General features: G+C 47.5%; 1 long non-coding RNA gene and 1 pseudogene across 2 annotated transcripts in view; both read right to left on the bottom strand.

Moving 5' to 3' along the window:
* LOC309552384 overlaps positions 1-17,042 on the bottom strand; it is an 879,384-nt gene that overhangs the window by 306,645 nt on the left and 555,697 nt on the right. The window lies entirely within an intron of this gene.
* Positions 2,988-3,916, bottom strand: LOC309554727 (olfactory receptor 6Q1-like; annotated as a pseudogene). Its single transcript has one exon. The product of its transcript is annotated as an olfactory receptor 6Q1-like (transcript).

Genomic DNA, 17,042 nt, shown 5'->3' with positions numbered 1-17,042 from the left:
GGCCCTGGAGGTGGAATCCTTGACCCCTAGTGCCCATGTGGCTGTCATTAGGCTGTTGTACATAGCACGTAAACTCATAGCCAGATACTGGATTTCCTCCAGGGTTCCTACGGTGCAACAATGGATTGCACAGGTCAATAGCTCCGTAATCAGGGAAAAACTGACGTATCAACATAGGAAAGCCCACAAAAAGTTTTTCTCACTCTGGCAGCCTTGGCTGGATGACCCAGCCTTGGCCCCTCCACAGCTGGTTATGCACAGACTCCTTGAAGTTTAAACTCGTTATATTTAGAGTGTTGCAGGTGACTATATACAGTGAAGCACCCTATTTTCCCCTTCCCCCCTCTTTTCTCCTCCCCCACCTTATCTTTTGTTTCTGCTAACCCTTACCCCTCATCCCTCTTCCCCACCCCCCCCCATTCTTGCCTTTCCCCTACCCATGCCCCAGTGTTTTCTACTAAGTATCTCACTATTTCGGAAGTTTTTTTCAGGTTATAGACTATGGTTAGGCCTCTACAATACCTGTACTTTTGTTTTGACTTCCTTACGTGGTACCCTTCCAAAATCTCCTCCTATTATTGCTACTGTAGAGAGTATATGATGGTGCTACAATGTTCCGATTGGGTTTAAATATATTTTCCTTTTTTGTTCTGCAGATTATTATGTGTTCATTGTACTACTATATGACGCAACGAAAAGTCTTTATTTTGTATACAGTTTATGGTAATTGTACAATGTTCGGTTTTACTCTCAATAAAAGTTTTATTTTCTTGAAAAAAAAAAAAAGTTTTTTAATCTTTTCAGATCAGTGTTGTGCAGCTTCCCAATCCCGTGCAGCCATGGCTATGGTGGACAGAGTGGAGGACCAAGGATTTGTACCATGAGGAGGGTATCAAATATTTGCCCCAAAAACTGCTGATATTTGTACATCACTAGAAAATGATTGATGTTTATTTTACTGACACATAAATGTTTGGCTTTAAAAAATTATTGTTTTTACAAACACATACCTAATCTAATATTAAAATAATTCCATCCTATCAGTTCAATCATTTATGCACCATTGGTCTGTTCTCCATTTAAAAAAAGTTTGACTCTGCCCCGAAATTCTTGTGACGCTATAACATTTGATTTAACTTGTGTATTTCAAGAGAAAATAATGTCTACATACAAAATATGCCTCTGTCCGCATGGAAATATTCTCCCTCAATTACTATCCTCTTGTTGGAGGGATCAAAACAATGACAGTAAATAATAAAAAAAAAACCTTAGAGGAGTGTGTGTGTGTGTGGGGGGGGGGGGGGGGAGTTGGAGTGTGGGTTATAACCTCTGTCAGGTTTTATTACCACCTCTGAGACCCTGACAGGTGTCACCCGGTGTGTCGGGGACAACAGTGTAGGAAATTAATGACATTCTTTCGATAGCAATACAAATCTAACAAAGGCTCAATCTGTTTTGCCAAGCTATCCGACATTAAAAATGAATCTTTAACTACTTCAAAGACTTCAACTAGAACCAGAAAAAATAGGATTCTACATTGTTTACTTTTTGTAGTGTGCTCCGCATTTATTCAAATGTACTCTTGCATCCAAAAGAAAAAAACATACACATATTCATATCTACCAAAATCAATAGTTGCCATACTTTTGTTATAATAAAAGTCTGAGCATACTGATAGTGTTGAGCGAACACGGACTGTATTATTCGGGTTCGTACCGAATAATTGGATTTTTGTTACCCGAACACGGACCCGAAAACTTTACTGTATGTTCGGGTTTAAAATCCGTGTTCGGTAATTGTATTTCCTGTTTTGTATGTAATGGCGCGCTTTTAATGGCGGGCTTTCAACAGCCAATCAACAAGCGTTTAACTGGTGTGCGCCATCACAGCCATGCCTACTAATGTATTAGTAGCTGTGATTGGCCATCTGAAGCATGTGACCCACGTCTTTATAAGTTCGAGAGCCACAGCGCGGTGCGTCATTCTGCTGTAGTTTAGGGAGAGAGCACACATCATACGTGCTGGCTGCTGATGATTAGGGACAGACAGTGAAAAATTGTGCCCGAAAATAATGCAGGGACAGGTCGGAGTGTAGGCAGGGACAGTTATTTGAGCATTTTAGGGACAGGCTGGAGAGATTAGGCAGGGACAGTCTACATCGATTTTGCTGTGTGGGGGGTGGTGCAGTGAACAATCTTTTTGCCCTCACTTGAGCCCACTGAGAAGGAGGAGGAGGAGGAGGAGGGAGAAAAAAAATCTATTTTTATCAGTCTGTTGTGTGCAGTGTTCAGCTATATTTTACTACAGATTGCTGTTCTAATCTGCTATTTAAAAATTACAAATTTAAAGGGGATTTTTTTAAGAGCATTTGCCATGCTCTTAACTACATTTTGCTGCCATTTGCAGCACTCTAGCCCTTTCCATTGGTGTTTTAGAGCCATTTTAGTGCCTGAAAGTTCGGGTCACCATTGACTTCAATGGGGTTCGGTGTCCGGGTAAAGTTCGGAAAAAGTCCGGGACACGGACGCGGACTTTTTTTTCAAGTTCGGCCGAACCCGCCGAACACGGTCATCCAGGTGTCCGCTCAACTCTACATACTGACAAATCACATCAACCTCTATATACTGTATATAATATAGAACCAGAATCATTTGTATAGAAACTCTTTTCCATTAGCTCAGCCTTTCTCAACCTTTTCAACACAGAGGAACCCTTGAAATAACTTTTCAGTCTCAAGGAACCTCTGCTAAACATTACTCTATTTACAACTCATGATACATTAGTGTGATGGTCAGGGGGAAGAATGCTCCTTACACTTGTGGAGATTGGGAAGAATTACCTCTTACAAAAACCTCAAAAGGTCAATGGTGTCAGTGGGAACTTATCTGAGACAGAATTTGCTCATTGCTCAAGGAACCCCTAGCAACCACTGAAGGAACCCTCGGCTTCCATGAAACCCTGGTTGAAAACCCTGGTAGGTAGTTGTTCTAAAGATGTATAAATTTGTTAATAACATGTCTAATCTCTTGATTCCTGAAGCTGTAGATTAGAGGATTGACTAGAGGTGTCACCAGGGTGTAGAGCAAAGAAAGACCCTTGTTTATATTGAAGGAACTTTTGTTTGGTGGGAAAATGTATATAGATCCTAAGCTTCCATAGTAAAGACACACAACAGTGAGGTGGGAACTACAAGTGAAAAGGCCTTCTGTCTTCCAGTGGCGGATGGGATCTTCAGGATGGTGTGAAGAATAGAGACATAAGTGGTTGTGATGAACACAAATGGACAAACAACAAGAGAAAAACACATCACAGAGGTCACCAACTCAACAGAGGGGTTTTCCGAACATGAAAGTTCTACCACAGGGGAAACATCACAGTAGAAATGATTGATAGTCTCTGGACCGCAGAATTGTAATCTGCCTAATAAAATATATAATATAAAGGATGCTGTGAAGCCCATCAACCAGCAAGAGCTGACTATCTGGACTTGCTGTCCAAAGGTCATGATGGCAGCGTAATGTAGTGGTTGACATATGGCCACATATCGATCAAAGGACATCGAAGCCAACAATAAACACTGAGCCACCGTAGGAAAAGCTAACAAAAAGAATTGGAAAATACATCGAGCAATGGAAACTTTACCACCACCCACCAGTATCAACCACAACATGTTGGGCACAATGTTACTGGTGAAGATGATTTCGGATAAGGACAGCTGACTGATGAAGAAGTACATGGGAGAGTGAAGACTCCGAATGAACACAACCAACGCAACAACAAGGATATTGCTGGTTAAGGCCATGATGTGAATGATCAGAAAGATGGTGAAAAGAAGAATTTTAGAGTCTTGAAGGTCTCCGAATCCCAGGAGCAGAAATTCTGTCAGCAATGTTTGGGTTTGATTCCTCTTCACCATTGTTTGGATTTTTAACAGAAGTATCTGACAATGTGCTAAAACAAGGTTAAAAATTGTGTGCTTAGAAAATTGTGACAAAGTCATGTTAGAGAGATACACACATACAATTTTTAATTTATACAACATAGATTGTAGAGCCTTATATTGTTACTAAAATGTAATTATTTCTATCACCTACTAAAATTCTGAAATCACATCAACTTTCAGTGTATTTAAAAGTAGGTCGATTATGAGGTAGTTCTGAACCAAAAATGTATGCAGTTTGCCAAAATTGTGTGCTAAATGGCCATATTTGGCCAGTTTGCCTGCTTGCTTAAACCTCCTACTCCTAAATTCAGAAGTCGATCATTTAGTCGCAGTAAAGTGGTTCTTAAGGCTCAAGGTTTTTTACCTTAATGCATTCTATGCATTAAAAAGGAGTTCCAGTCGTTTTTGTGTTTAATAAATGTCAGCAGCTACAAAAAGTGTAGCTGCTGACTTTTAATAAACACACTCACCTGTCCCAGGATCCAGCGATGTGGTCACCCGAACCATCGCTTCTCTCCCTGTCCTCTCCCCGAAGCTTGAATTTTAACTGTGGGTGCCCGGCTGTGACAGCACAGTTTTGCAGCCGGGTGTGAATCTCTTGAATGGTCAGGCAGTCTTCTGGGACCTGTGACATAACCCAGAAGACTGCAGGGAGGGAGGGAGGGGGATGTTTTGGACGAGCCACCAATTGTTTTGCTTGCGTCTATCTAGCAAGGTTACTTTGTGGTATAAGCAAGGAAGCTGAGACCTCTGCAGTGTAAAAATATGCTTTTACTTTACTGTTATGTCTGAAAACAGGTCTGCTTTAGTTGACTTTTATCACGGATCCCGGACAAGCCCCCAATGGTTTTGCTTGCATCTATCTAGCAAGGGTACTTTGCGGTTCAAGCAAGGAAGCTGAGACCTCTGCAGTGTATAAATGTGCATTTACTATACAAAAATGCTGTACATACAAAACTATTACAATATTACGAATACAATACAAGAGTGACAGATATACAGTCAGGTCCATAAATATTGGGACATTGACTCAATTCTAATCTTTTTGGCTCTATACACCACCACAATGGATTTTAAAAAATAAAAAAAAAAGACTTTCAGCTTTAATTTGAGGGTATTTACATCCAAATCAGGTGAACGGTGTAGGAATTACAACAGTTTGTATATGTGCCTCCCGCTTTTTAAGGGACCAAAAGTAATGGGACAGATTAACAATCATAAATCAAACTTTCACTTTTTAATACTTGGTTGCAAATCCTTTGCAGTCAATTGCAGCCTGAAGTCTGGAACGTATAGACATTACCAGATGCTGGGTTTCATCCCTGGTGATGCTCTGCCAGGCCTCTACTGCAACTGTCTTCAGTTCCTGCTTGTTCTTGGGGCATTTTCCCTTCAGTTTTGTCTTCAGAAAGTGAAATGCATGCTCATTCGGATTCAGGTCAGGTGATTGACTTGGTCATTGCATAACATTCCACTTCTTTCCCTTAAAAAACTCTTTGGTTTGCTTCGGGTCATTGTCCATCTGCACTGTGAAGCGTCGTCCAATGAGTTCTAAAGCATTTGTCTGAATATGAGCAGATAATATTGCCCGAAATACTTCAGAATTCATCCTGCTGCTTTTGTCAGCAGTCACATCATTGATATAAATTTCTGGTCTCGGGGGAACCCCTGCTGAAAATTAAAAATCTGCAACTCATGACACATTCGTGTGACAGTCAGTGGGAAGAATGCTCCTTACTCTTGTCATCATTGGGAAGAATTGCCACCTTACAGATAGATAAAAGGAACAATGGTGTCATTGGAAACTTATCTGAGAGGCAGAAATTGCTTATTGCTCAATGAACCCCTGACAACCTCAGGAGGAACCCTGGTTGAGAAACCCTGATGTAGATGATTGCTGTATTGTTTTATTGAGTCCTGATGAAGCTAATTCAGGCGAAACACATTGACACATGAAGACCTCTTTATCAGCATTAACCACTTTACCACCGGAGGATTTTGCTGTCTTCCATCCAGGCCACTTTTTGCGATTCGGCGCTGTGCGACTTTAACTGACAATTTCGCGGTCGCGCGACGCCGTACCCAAACGAAATTTACGTCCTTTTTTTCCCACAAACAGAGCTTTCTTTTGGTGGTATTTGATCCCCTGTGCGATTTTTACTTTTTGCGCTATAAACAAATAACAATATTTTTCACATTTTTTTATATGAAATTCCCCCCCAAAAAAATGTAAAAATCTAATTTTTTTAAAATATTTGGCCAATTTGTTTTCTGCTACCTATGTTTGGTAAAAAAAAATCACGATAAGCGTATTTTGATTGGTTTGCGCAAAAGTTATTGCGTTTACTAACTACGGGAAAGATTTCTGTCATTTTTGGTGTTTTTTTTTTTAACGCGTAATGGCGGCGATCTGCGATTTTTTTTTGCGGGACTGAGACATTGCGGCAGACAGATCGGACCCTTGACTGACATTTTTGACACTTTTGGGGGTACCAGTGACATTACTGCAGTATATATATACTATATATATGCACTGTTACTGTAAAAATGACACTGGCAGTGAAGGGGTTAATTTTATTGGAGAGGGAGGGGTTAATGTATGCCTGGTGCTTACTGACGTGTGGGGGGGGGGGGGGTGACTTTGTGAGACAGGGACAGATCGGATGTCCAGCTATGCTGAACACTCCGATCTGTCACTCCCTGTCACTATGGAGATCCGCCCGCTCTGTTTACACACAGCGGGCGGATCTCCAGACTCGATCCCCGACGATCGGGTAAGAGCAGCGGCCATCGCCACTGCTCCTCCCCTGGCCCGACTCCCGCTGTGAATGAAAACAGCGGGAGCGCGCCTCCGGCGGTGCGCGAGCGCAGCCTACAGGGGGAGGAGTCCAGCGACGTAGGTCTACGTCGCTGGACGGGATAGTGGCAAAGTGCCGCAGTAGCCTCCATGTGAGCGGAGGTAAAGTGGTTAAACCTTGTAAAGCAATTTAACATTTATCAGTGAATGAAGACATACAGCGGATATGCACTGCTTTATAAGTGTTTTTAATCATTAAATCATTAAAATACATAGATTTTGTATAGGCTTTTTATACTATAAAATTTTTGGATTTTATAGATAACCTTTTTTCTCCGTGTTTGGCCTATATAGTCCAAATCTCTTTTTTCTTTTCCCTAGTAAGGTACTCCTCCAGTGTTGAGGGCATGTGACTTTGTATGGTTCATGAATAGGGGTGCACACTTGCTGACCCCCATTCCCAACAGGATAGACTTCATGCCTGGATGAGGGTCTGTTCTATATTTTGAGGGTAACCCCATCTTAAAACAAACAAATGACATGGGGTCCCCTAAAATCCATACCAGACCATTATCGTAGATATCCTAAGAGTGTGTATTAGGAGTATTAGAAACTGAGAGCCTGCCTAATTTTGTGGATAAAGGGCCCCCAGCATCCTCTAGTGCCTTCCTGCCCAGTCTAAATGTCCCTAACCCACCCATTTCATTCATAGGAGTTCAGTTCTTTCAGTTATGGAGGCTCAACATCACATGTGGGTGTTACCCAAGAAGGTCTGCATGAAAATCTAGCTTGCTTAGATACGTCCTCTCCTCCAGATTGACTTCCAGCCATTAACACAATTTGATATTTACATAACTCCTTCTAAGAGCCAGCCCACTGCTTGCATCAGGGTTGAGGGGTCTTAAGGGGAGTACTGAGGCAGGCTGCTGTAATGTTTTCAGGCAGCTATGTACAGTACCCTGCTAGACCCTCCCACCAGCTATGATCTGCCTGCATTGCATAGAGACCCACAATTAAATAAAAAAATGTAATACAAACAGAAATTAGAAAGTTTTTATGTAAAAATGTATTTTGCATTTTGGTGAGGGAGGAAAAGGAAGGCCCGGAGTAAAATGCACAAAGAAATGGACGGAGGGTCGGCATGACAGCGGTTAAAGAGGCATCAGTCTAGGTGGGGGTTTTCAGGGGCTGGCTGGAAGTATAAGCAGCAGAACTCATCTGATTGGGTCTAGGTCAGGGTTGGGAGGAGCTGCAGGGGGTCTTCCAAAACTTGTCTGGGAAGATTGCCAGTCAGAGGTCTGAAGAGCTGGGGAAATCTTGGAAATCTTCCCTTCCTCCATCTTCTCTTCAATTTCCCCGGCACCCTCGGAAGGCCTTGCTCTGCCAAGGGGTCCCGGATCGGCGGGAGTCGGCCATGACATCCTGGGCGGCCGGTGTCCCGGTCGCTTTCTACTGCGGGAGCTCCTGAGGTATGCGGGGAGGAGCGTCTCGGCCTGCATGGCGGGCGGCTTCCTCTTCTCGCTCCGGTGGGGAGGGGGGGCACGGCGTGGCTACGGCGGTTCCCGGTCCGGTCCTGTTGGAAGGGGGTGGCAGCCTCCGCCATGGGCTGGTGGGAAGCTGCTGGGAGAGTGCCAGGGACAGCTGCGGGCCCTTTGCAGCGGTTCCCAGTCCAGGTCCTCTCTGGAGCTGGCGGCGGATGGCGGCACGGTCTGGCGGGAAACTGCTCAGAGGGTGTCTGGAGCAGCAGCGGGGCTTTACGGCTCTGGCATGTCTCAGGCAGTCTGAAGGGGAGCGGTGGGACTGGTCAGCTGGACGGTTTGCGGCGGTGGAACAACAGGCAGCGGCTGGGGGGACTGGTGCGTCCGCTGCAGCCCGGTAAGTATCCTCTATGTGCTTTGTACACTTTCTGTTTGCCGTTAGGGCTGGGGTCTGCTCGCAGGGATAGGGGCGAGTGGTGCGGGCTGCTGGCTGCATTGCTTTTGGGCTCCAGGTGGGCACAGGGGTTGTAATTGTTGGTCGGTTTTTGTGTAGGGGTCATGGGGGGGCCTGTGGTGGGTACTTTCACGGGTTTAAGGTCCCTCTCGAGTCTCTGCTTCCTGCGGAGTCGCCGTTGGTGGTTCCCTAGCGGAGTAGGCCTCAAGCTGGGCCCTTAGGGGAGGGGCCCGCCAGTGTTCAACTGGCGGTGGGGTACGGTGGCCACTAAACTGGGATCTGGGCTTCATTTGGGATTGGGGGAAATTGTGCGGTTTACGTGGGTTGTGGAGGATTGTTAAGGGCGCGTCTCGCCTGGCGGTGTGGGGAAGCACGTGGATGGGTGTGTGCTGCGAGACTTTGCTTCCATGGGGAGGTTTACTCTGGTGGAGGTGAGTTGGCGGTGCACGGGCAGTCTGGGGGGAACCGTGGGATAGTTTCCTTTCGCGGACGATTCATGACTGGTGCTAGCATTTGGGATTCTGGCAAGGGCGACAGTTCTTTGTCGGAGTCGGTCCACTACCTGGTTGCTACTGGGGAAGCAGGTTGGGTCAATAGGGGACTGGTCGGGCGGCGGTGCAATGGGCATTTCTGCCCACGCTTTGCTGTTTGGCTGTCCTTGAGTTGTGCTCGCATGGACGTCAGTCTTTAGGGCACACTCCTGATTTTACGCGGACTGGGTATCAGTTTTGGGCAGGCGGGGCTGGGGCCTGCAAGTGGAGGGGTATTGTTGGCGGCATGTCGGGGGAACTTGTGGGGTGGGCATGCTGTGTCAATTCAGGCTTGAGGGCCCCCCCCCCTCGGCTCGGCGTGCCGGTATGGGGACTGTGATAGCCTGGGGTTCGGGGGGAGGAGGTATCTCTCCGGACAGGTGGCGGGTATGCATCCTTTTGTTGGTAGGTGTCCTGTTGGGGTGGAGGATCTGCTGCAAAATTGGTTTTGATGGATTCACGTTTCTTGTTTCGCTTCCCTCTCCTCAAGCAAAGGCACATTGGTTATCAGCGCGGGTTTGTCGGTGGAGCAGTCGGAGGGAGTTGCTTTGGGCCACGTGGCGGGGTTCTTTCGATCCTTGCCGCTGGGCATTTTAGTGGTTTCCCCTTTGGTGGTCCTCCCTGTGTAGGAACATGGCGGTGGTTCGTTGTTGGTCAGATCCCGGAGGTGGCTTGCCGGAGTAGCATGTCGGTCCGATCTTGCATTCATGGCGCGCCATGTCCGATTTGTTCAATATATGAAACTATGTGAACCGGACCTGAATCTGCTTGCCGACCGTCGTCGGTGCACCCGGGCGGTTTTGGTTGTTGGATTATGCTGTTTGCACCTTTCAATTGGCGACTGGGTGTTTGTGACGTGTCTGGGGGTTTTACATCGGTCATTCATTACTTGGCTGACTTGTATTTTGTCCCTGCAGCTTCCACCCGCTGGGTTCTTGTTGGCTACCTTGCATCAAGTCGCAGATTGTTTGGCATTCCCCTAGTCGCTCAGCGGGTATGGCATTGTTTGTGTTTCTGCGTGTTTTGAGTGGCCCTGGGGGATATGGAGTGTCGGCTCCCATGTGGCGAGCGTACGGATTCTGAGCCTTTGGGTTTTTCGGCACGGGGTGTGGCAGTTTTTCTGCTGCCCCAGCTGTGGTCACTTTGGGGTATGCAAAGCTTTTGTCCTGCAAATTGGGCCTTTGGGCGGCAGTTTTTTATTTGCGGGTTTGGGGGTGTCCCCGCTGGGGTTTGGGCAGGGGCCTTCTTATTCGAATTCCGCAGGAGCATGAGGTGGCCTTGTGTGGCGTTGGGTGCCTTCTTTAGACTACGGTGCTGCAGTGGTGGAGTTCCAATGCCAGGTCATATTTGAGTGGGAAATTTTCATGGCGGTTGCGGTTTCTGCTTGCCACGACGCAGCTTTCGGTGGTTGGCGGCATGCAGACCTTTGGCCAGTGGAATGGTGGTAGTCTGGCCCCATGCGGACCTTGGTGGCTTTTCCATTGTTTCCATGGCGCGTGTGGTTGGACGGTGGGGTTCTCAATTGGGTAACAGGTGGGTTCGTTTTCACGGTGACCACATGGTTATGGTGGCGGCTCTCTGGCAGGGGTCAGCTTCCCCGCCTGGGGCTGTCGCATGATGTGGTTGGATTTTGTCTGGTTAAACGGTGCTGCAGTCGCACATGATGCCTGTGGCCCAGGTTGTGCTAACCCACTGGGGGGGTGTTTGCTGGGTGTGCAGGATAGGTTTGCGTTTTGTTGATTTCGGCTGTGGTAAATGGGGTTCCTTGTTCAGTTTGGTAGTGTGCGGTTTCCTATCGTGGCGGCTACGCTGATTGGTCATTTGGTTGGAGGCTACATGTTTAGGATGTTCCAAAGTGTGGGAGTAAGGGTTTGGTTGCGTGTTTGGGTAGTTCTGGTTTTGACCGCTATGGCGGGTGGTTCGTCATATTTTCTTGGGGGCATACTCTTTGTATATTAGGTCCTGTCGGGGTATAGCTGAGTCGGAGGCCCGCAGATGTCTTCGGGTCGGTGAGGTTTTCGGTATGGTGTGGACTGTCATGGGTGTCTTTCTGGCCCGTGTCCTCCTCCTGGTGCAGCGGTGGTGTTCCGGGCGGTGTTTCCGTTGCCTTGTGTTCGGTTTGCCCCTTAGGGATATGGTCGTTCCTCTGTGTGGGGGTCTATTGGTTTACAGTCTGCTTCTGTGGGTTTTTTGTGTCTGTCCTGTGTTTTGGGTACCCGCAGGTCCAAGGCGTATCCTGCAGGCGGGGTGTACGTGGAGCGGTCTTGGTTGGGACACAGTCTGAGTTAGTCCTCACCTACATTTGGGTCTTGCGTTCGGGGCGTGCCCCCCCCCCCCCCCCCGTTTTGTCCTCTTTTGCTGCCGGTGGATAGTTTGGCGTTATCCAGGTGTCAAGTCACTTCTGAGTTCTGAACAGGTTAGTGGCTTTGTAGTTCTGCCTTTGCGGCTCACTATTTCTGCAATACGGCAGCTATAGAGGCGGGGCGTTGGAATTTTGTTTTTATTTGGGCACAGGTTTTTTTCTGGGTGTGGGGTTCGCTTTGACCCTCTGCATTTACGATTCTAGGTTTCTACCGTATTTGGTCACACACTGCGGGGTTCTGGGCACCCTGTTGGTTTGGTGTCTATTGCCCCCCCCCTGTAAGATTCTGGTACCTTCGGTACCCTTATAGGTCATTTCCTTCTTCACATTGCGTCCCACCTTTTCAGCTAGGTGGAACGCATATACCTTTAAGCCGCATGACGTCATCACTAAGCGCCGCTCTGAGCGGCTATTTCAATTGCCAGCTTCTCTCTCACAAATTGTTTGTTCAAACCGCATGGTATACAGCCTTGTCTTACGCTGCCGGAGCCTCCAGCTATTGCCATACCTGGATAGACCGGAACCTCGCTATTGATCCCGTATCTTGCTACCCGATCATTCACTCATTACCGGACCCTTCAGCTTACTAATCTAACTAGTGATAAGTACCCCACAGGGGATTCCTTCCTATCAAACTTACACTATCTACTTCTGCATACTAAGGACTGTTACTATCTATGCATTACTATTTCTATCATCTGCACTGTTACATAGATTGCTAGCTCTTGAGTCTACTACCATCTATATCCTTGCACTAAGTTAGCCTCTCTTGTACACTCCATCTGCTGTCCCCTACCACCTGTTATTGCACATGATTGCTAACCTATCTACCATCATCTACTACTCTCCTGAACATTACTATTGAGTACTCATCATTGCTATCACAACTCACGCCTGTCCTTTCAGCACATCACCTCTATACTATCATATACAACCTATCACTCCAGGAACATCTTATTGAGTGTTTGTATATTGTATGCTGAAGCAGGCTGGCCACAATGATGAGTCTGGAGAGTTGGACATGGTGATTCAACACATCTCTGCACGACTACTGAGTGGAGATTCTGCAGCTGCAAATCCAACTCTCTAAACAAACGCTAGAGCGTTACACCCCACCCCCCCTCTTTCTGGTTGATGGATTGTCTTTCTTTTCGGTCATGTGTTGTACAGGAGGGCCGGGTGTGGGGGGGACTGTAGTATTTCCTGTAGGGGGACGTTTGTGCTCCTGGTTGGGCCCCCCCCCCCCGTGTGTGTCTGTTATTAGTGCATGCTAGGGATACGGAATTGGGTCTGAGGTCTGTGGGGGATCTTGTGCGGGATTGTGAATTAAAATTGCTATGGTTCAGATGTCTTACCCACCTTTGTGGTTTGGGTGGGTTCCTGGGTGGCTCGTACTCTGTGACCGGCAGGGGCGGCGGCGCGCTGGGACAGGCTCGGGCGCACAGTTAATGGGGTGGTGTCCGGCTTGGTGCTGCTTGACGGGAGTTTGGTGATCGGACCTCATACATTGGATTTGGCTGCTTGGAGACATTAAGGTGGTGAGGGTGTGCACTTGACTGCTTTGGGCTCACCGCGTGGTCTTGTTTGTGGGCTTACAACGGGGTGTCCCACAGGCCCTGGGGTGTGGTGGTCCGCACAAACATAAGGGGTCATGTTTGTGCGGGGTGGCGGGGGTACAAGGTCCTTTTAGGTTATGGTGGGTAAAAAGTTACGTTGTAGGGACCCGTCCGAGGTACGGCTCCCTGTTGTTGGGATGTGTGTCTGCGTGTTTGTCTCCGAGTCGGTGGTCTTGCGGCTGGAGGCCTGATTAAGTGATAAGCAGCTACTTTCTTTTCTTGTGAGGCCTAACAGGACCTTGGGGCTCCATGGTATAAAATGCTAATTTATATTTTGGTTAATAAAAGGCTGCTACAGGCCATTTACCTCCAAATTGTGGTAGTGTCATTATTATTATTACTATTATTATTACTAACATAAGTAAAGTATGTGATGGGGTTATGGTCTGAGCAGAATAGACAAGCCATAATTTATACCCTAGTCAAGGAAGAAATAGGAAAAACAAATTATAAACAGATTAAGCTTCAGCTGTAAAGTGATATTAAATGCAAGTTAAAACATGCTATACTTACAGTACCTGCTCTGTGCAGTGGTTTTGCACAGAGCAGTCTCAATCTTCCTCTTCTGGGGCCCCCTGCCGGTGCTCCTGGCCCCTCCCTCCTGCCAAGTGCCCCCACAGCAAACAGATTGCTCTGGGGGCACCCAAGCAGGCTCACTCCCGAGCCGCTGCTCTGCATGTCCATTCACACACAGAGGGTGGCACTGCCCTGCTCCCTATCTCTCCTCATTGGCTCACTGGCTTTGATTAACAAGTGGGAATCCCTAGATTCTTGCCAGCAATGCTAATTTAATGCTTGCATGTGTGACCAGCAGCAGCTGTCATTGGCGTGTGAGCGGGTTCGGGTGGGGGGGTTGTTATTGTTGGGGCCTTCTGTCCCATAGTTGAAATATGAACCAGCTGCATAGAGAATAATTGATTTTTTTTGTGGAGCTTCAAGCTACAAAACCCCGAGGTGTGAATGGGGCGTAATACAGGAGGTGTGTTATTGGTCAGATCAGGTAAAAACAGAAAAAAGCCTAGAAAAAGAAAAGGAAAAACAATGCAGCCACTGCATTTACTGATTGATAAGCTGCAATCAGGGCCGGCCCTACCATGGGTCCCGGTGGGACCATGGGTCCCAGGCGGCACTTAGAGAGGGACGGCCCCCGGCCGCCTCTTCTCTTCTACCACTATCGCAAAAAAAAAAAAAAAAGGTCCGTGGCTGGCCCGACATGCACACTGCGCATGCGCCGCCGCTCGGCAAAGCCCGTAAACGTTCGGCTATTTCCGGAAATAGCCGAACCTGTATTAGATTTCCCTAGCGGCGGCGCACGCGCAGTGTGCATGTCAGGCCGGCCGCGGACGTGTTGATGTGTGGCGCCGGGCGGCGCCATTTTTAAATTCTGAGGCGCCCTTTAGGAACAGGTAAGTGAGACTGCACACTACCTGCCATTATGCGGGGCTGCAGGCATACTACAGAAGATGCAGTGCTGCGGGCATGGTACATGCCCACAGCACTGCATCTCCTGTAGTATGCCCACAGCCCCGCATTCTCTTGTACCATGTCCGTCTCCTGCACCATGCCCACTGCCCTCCATTTTCATGCACCATGCCCACAGCCCTGCATTCTCATGCACCATGCCCACAGCCCTGCATTCTCATGCACCATGCCCGCAGACCCTGCATTCTCCTGTACCATGCCCGCAGCACTGCATTCTCCTGTACCATGCCCGCAGACCCTGCATTCTCCTGTACCATGCCCGCAGACCCTGCATTCTCCTGTACTATGCCCGCAGCCCTGCATTCTCCTGTACCATGCCCGCAGCCCCACATTCTCCTGCACCATGCCCGCAGACCCGCATTCTCCTGTACCATGCCCGCAGCCCCGCATTCTCCTGTACCATGCCCACAGACCTGCATTCTTCTGTACCATGGCCACAGCCCCACATTCTCCTGTACCATGCCTACAGCCCGGCATTCTTCTGTACCATGCCCACAGCCCTGCATTCTCCTGTACCATGCTCGCAGCACTTCATTCTCTTGTACCATGCCCGCAGCACTGCATTTTCCTGTACCATGCCCGCAGCACTGTATTCTTCTGTACCATGCCCGCAGCACTGCATTCTCCTGTACCATGCCTACAGCCCTGCATTCTTCTGTACCATGCCCGCAGCCCGCATTCTCCTGTACCATGTCCGTCACCCTGCGTTCTTCTGTACCATGCCCGCAGCCCTGCAGGGCACTGTGGCACTATAGACAGTAGAAAGCCTGGTGCGCTCATCTGCCCAGTGTCTACTGCTCTGTCCTGCTCCTGCTGTCACTCCGTACACACTCACGCTCCTCTGACTTCTTTCATAGTCCTATAGAATGTGGGGGCCTCTTGGAGGGCGTGAATTTTTTTTCCTTTTGGGGGGGGGCAGCATTTCATTCTCGGACCCAGGCAGCACAATGTCTCGGGCCAGCCCTGGCTACAATATATTACATTTTTGGGTTTGGGTTTTTTACTGCTTTAAATCAGCTTAATAATACTAATTGGAATTCAGCTGATATTTTCCTACCCATCATTTCTAACATTAACTACTTCTGGACCGGAAGAATTTACCCCCTTAATGACCAGGCCATTTTTTGCGATTCGGCACTGCTTTATTTTAACTGACAATTGCATGGTTGTGCTACGCTGTACCCAAATAAAATCAATGTCCTTTTTTTCCCCACAAATAGAGCTTTCTTTTGGTGGCATTTAATCACCTGTGCAATTTTTATTTTTTGCGCTATAAAAAACAAAATTAGCGACAATTCTGAAAGAAAAAAACAATATTTTTTACTTTCTGCTATATAATATTCCAAATATAAAAACAAATTAATAATCAAAATTTTTCATCATTTTAGGCCAATTTGTTAGATATTGTTGGTTAAAAAAAAAAAATCTCAATAAGTGTATATTGATTGGTTTCTGCAAAAGTTATCGCATCTACAAACTAGTGGAAAGATTTATGTCATTTTTATTTATTTTGTTTTTGGAACTGATTAGCGATTTTAAGGCTCGGTTCACATTTATGCGATGCGGGAATGCTGCGAATATGCAGCGTGTTCCCGCATCGCATCCGCACATCTGGCAGTTAACACTGCCATATGCGATACGCAGGGGGTGTCAATTAAATGTTAATGACACCCCCAGTTGCGACCGCATATCGCAGTGCGATCTGACAGTTCGCACAGAATCGGATCGCACAAGTGTGAACCACTATGCGATCTGATTCTGAGGCGGCTGAAAAAATGCCTCCTGTGTGTGTTTGCTGCGAATTCAGCCATACAAAGTGTATGGCTGAATTCGCATCCGCACAGGAGATCGCATGTAATGAAGGAGCAGTGCGCTCCGAATTACATGCGATCAGCGCATCCGCAGAAGTGTGAACCGGCACTTAGCAGGACTGCGACATTGCGGCGGACAGATCAGACTCCTAACTGACCTTTTTGACACTTTTGGGTGGGGACCAGTGACATTACTACAGTAATCAGTGCTAAAAATATTCACTGTCACTATACTAATGACACTGGCAGGGAAGGGGTTAACACCAGGGGCGATCAAGGGGTGCTTTCTAACTGTGTGGGAGGATGGGCTTTGCTGGATGAACACAGAGACCTGTGTTCCTAAATAGGAGGAACACAGGATCCCTTTGTTCATTAGTGGCAGAACAGCCGTCTGCCGATGTAAACACGGCAGACCGCTGTTCTGTCTCCACGGGGAGCGATCGGACATCGTGGCCACCGAACCGGCTGATTGGTTCCCCTTGTGGCCAATTGGCGCCCCCCCTACTGGCTGTCCTGCAAAACGACGTACAGGTCCCTCGTTTTGCGGGACAGAGCGGACCTGCCACCAG

Source organism: Pelophylax lessonae (assembly GCF_965119305.1).
Source record: "Pelophylax lessonae genome assembly, chromosome: 4".
Classification (NCBI taxonomy): domain Eukaryota; kingdom Metazoa; phylum Chordata; class Amphibia; order Anura; family Ranidae; genus Pelophylax; species Pelophylax lessonae.
Note: the sequence above shows the minus strand (reverse complement) of the source record. Positions and strands in the feature narration are given on the sequence as shown.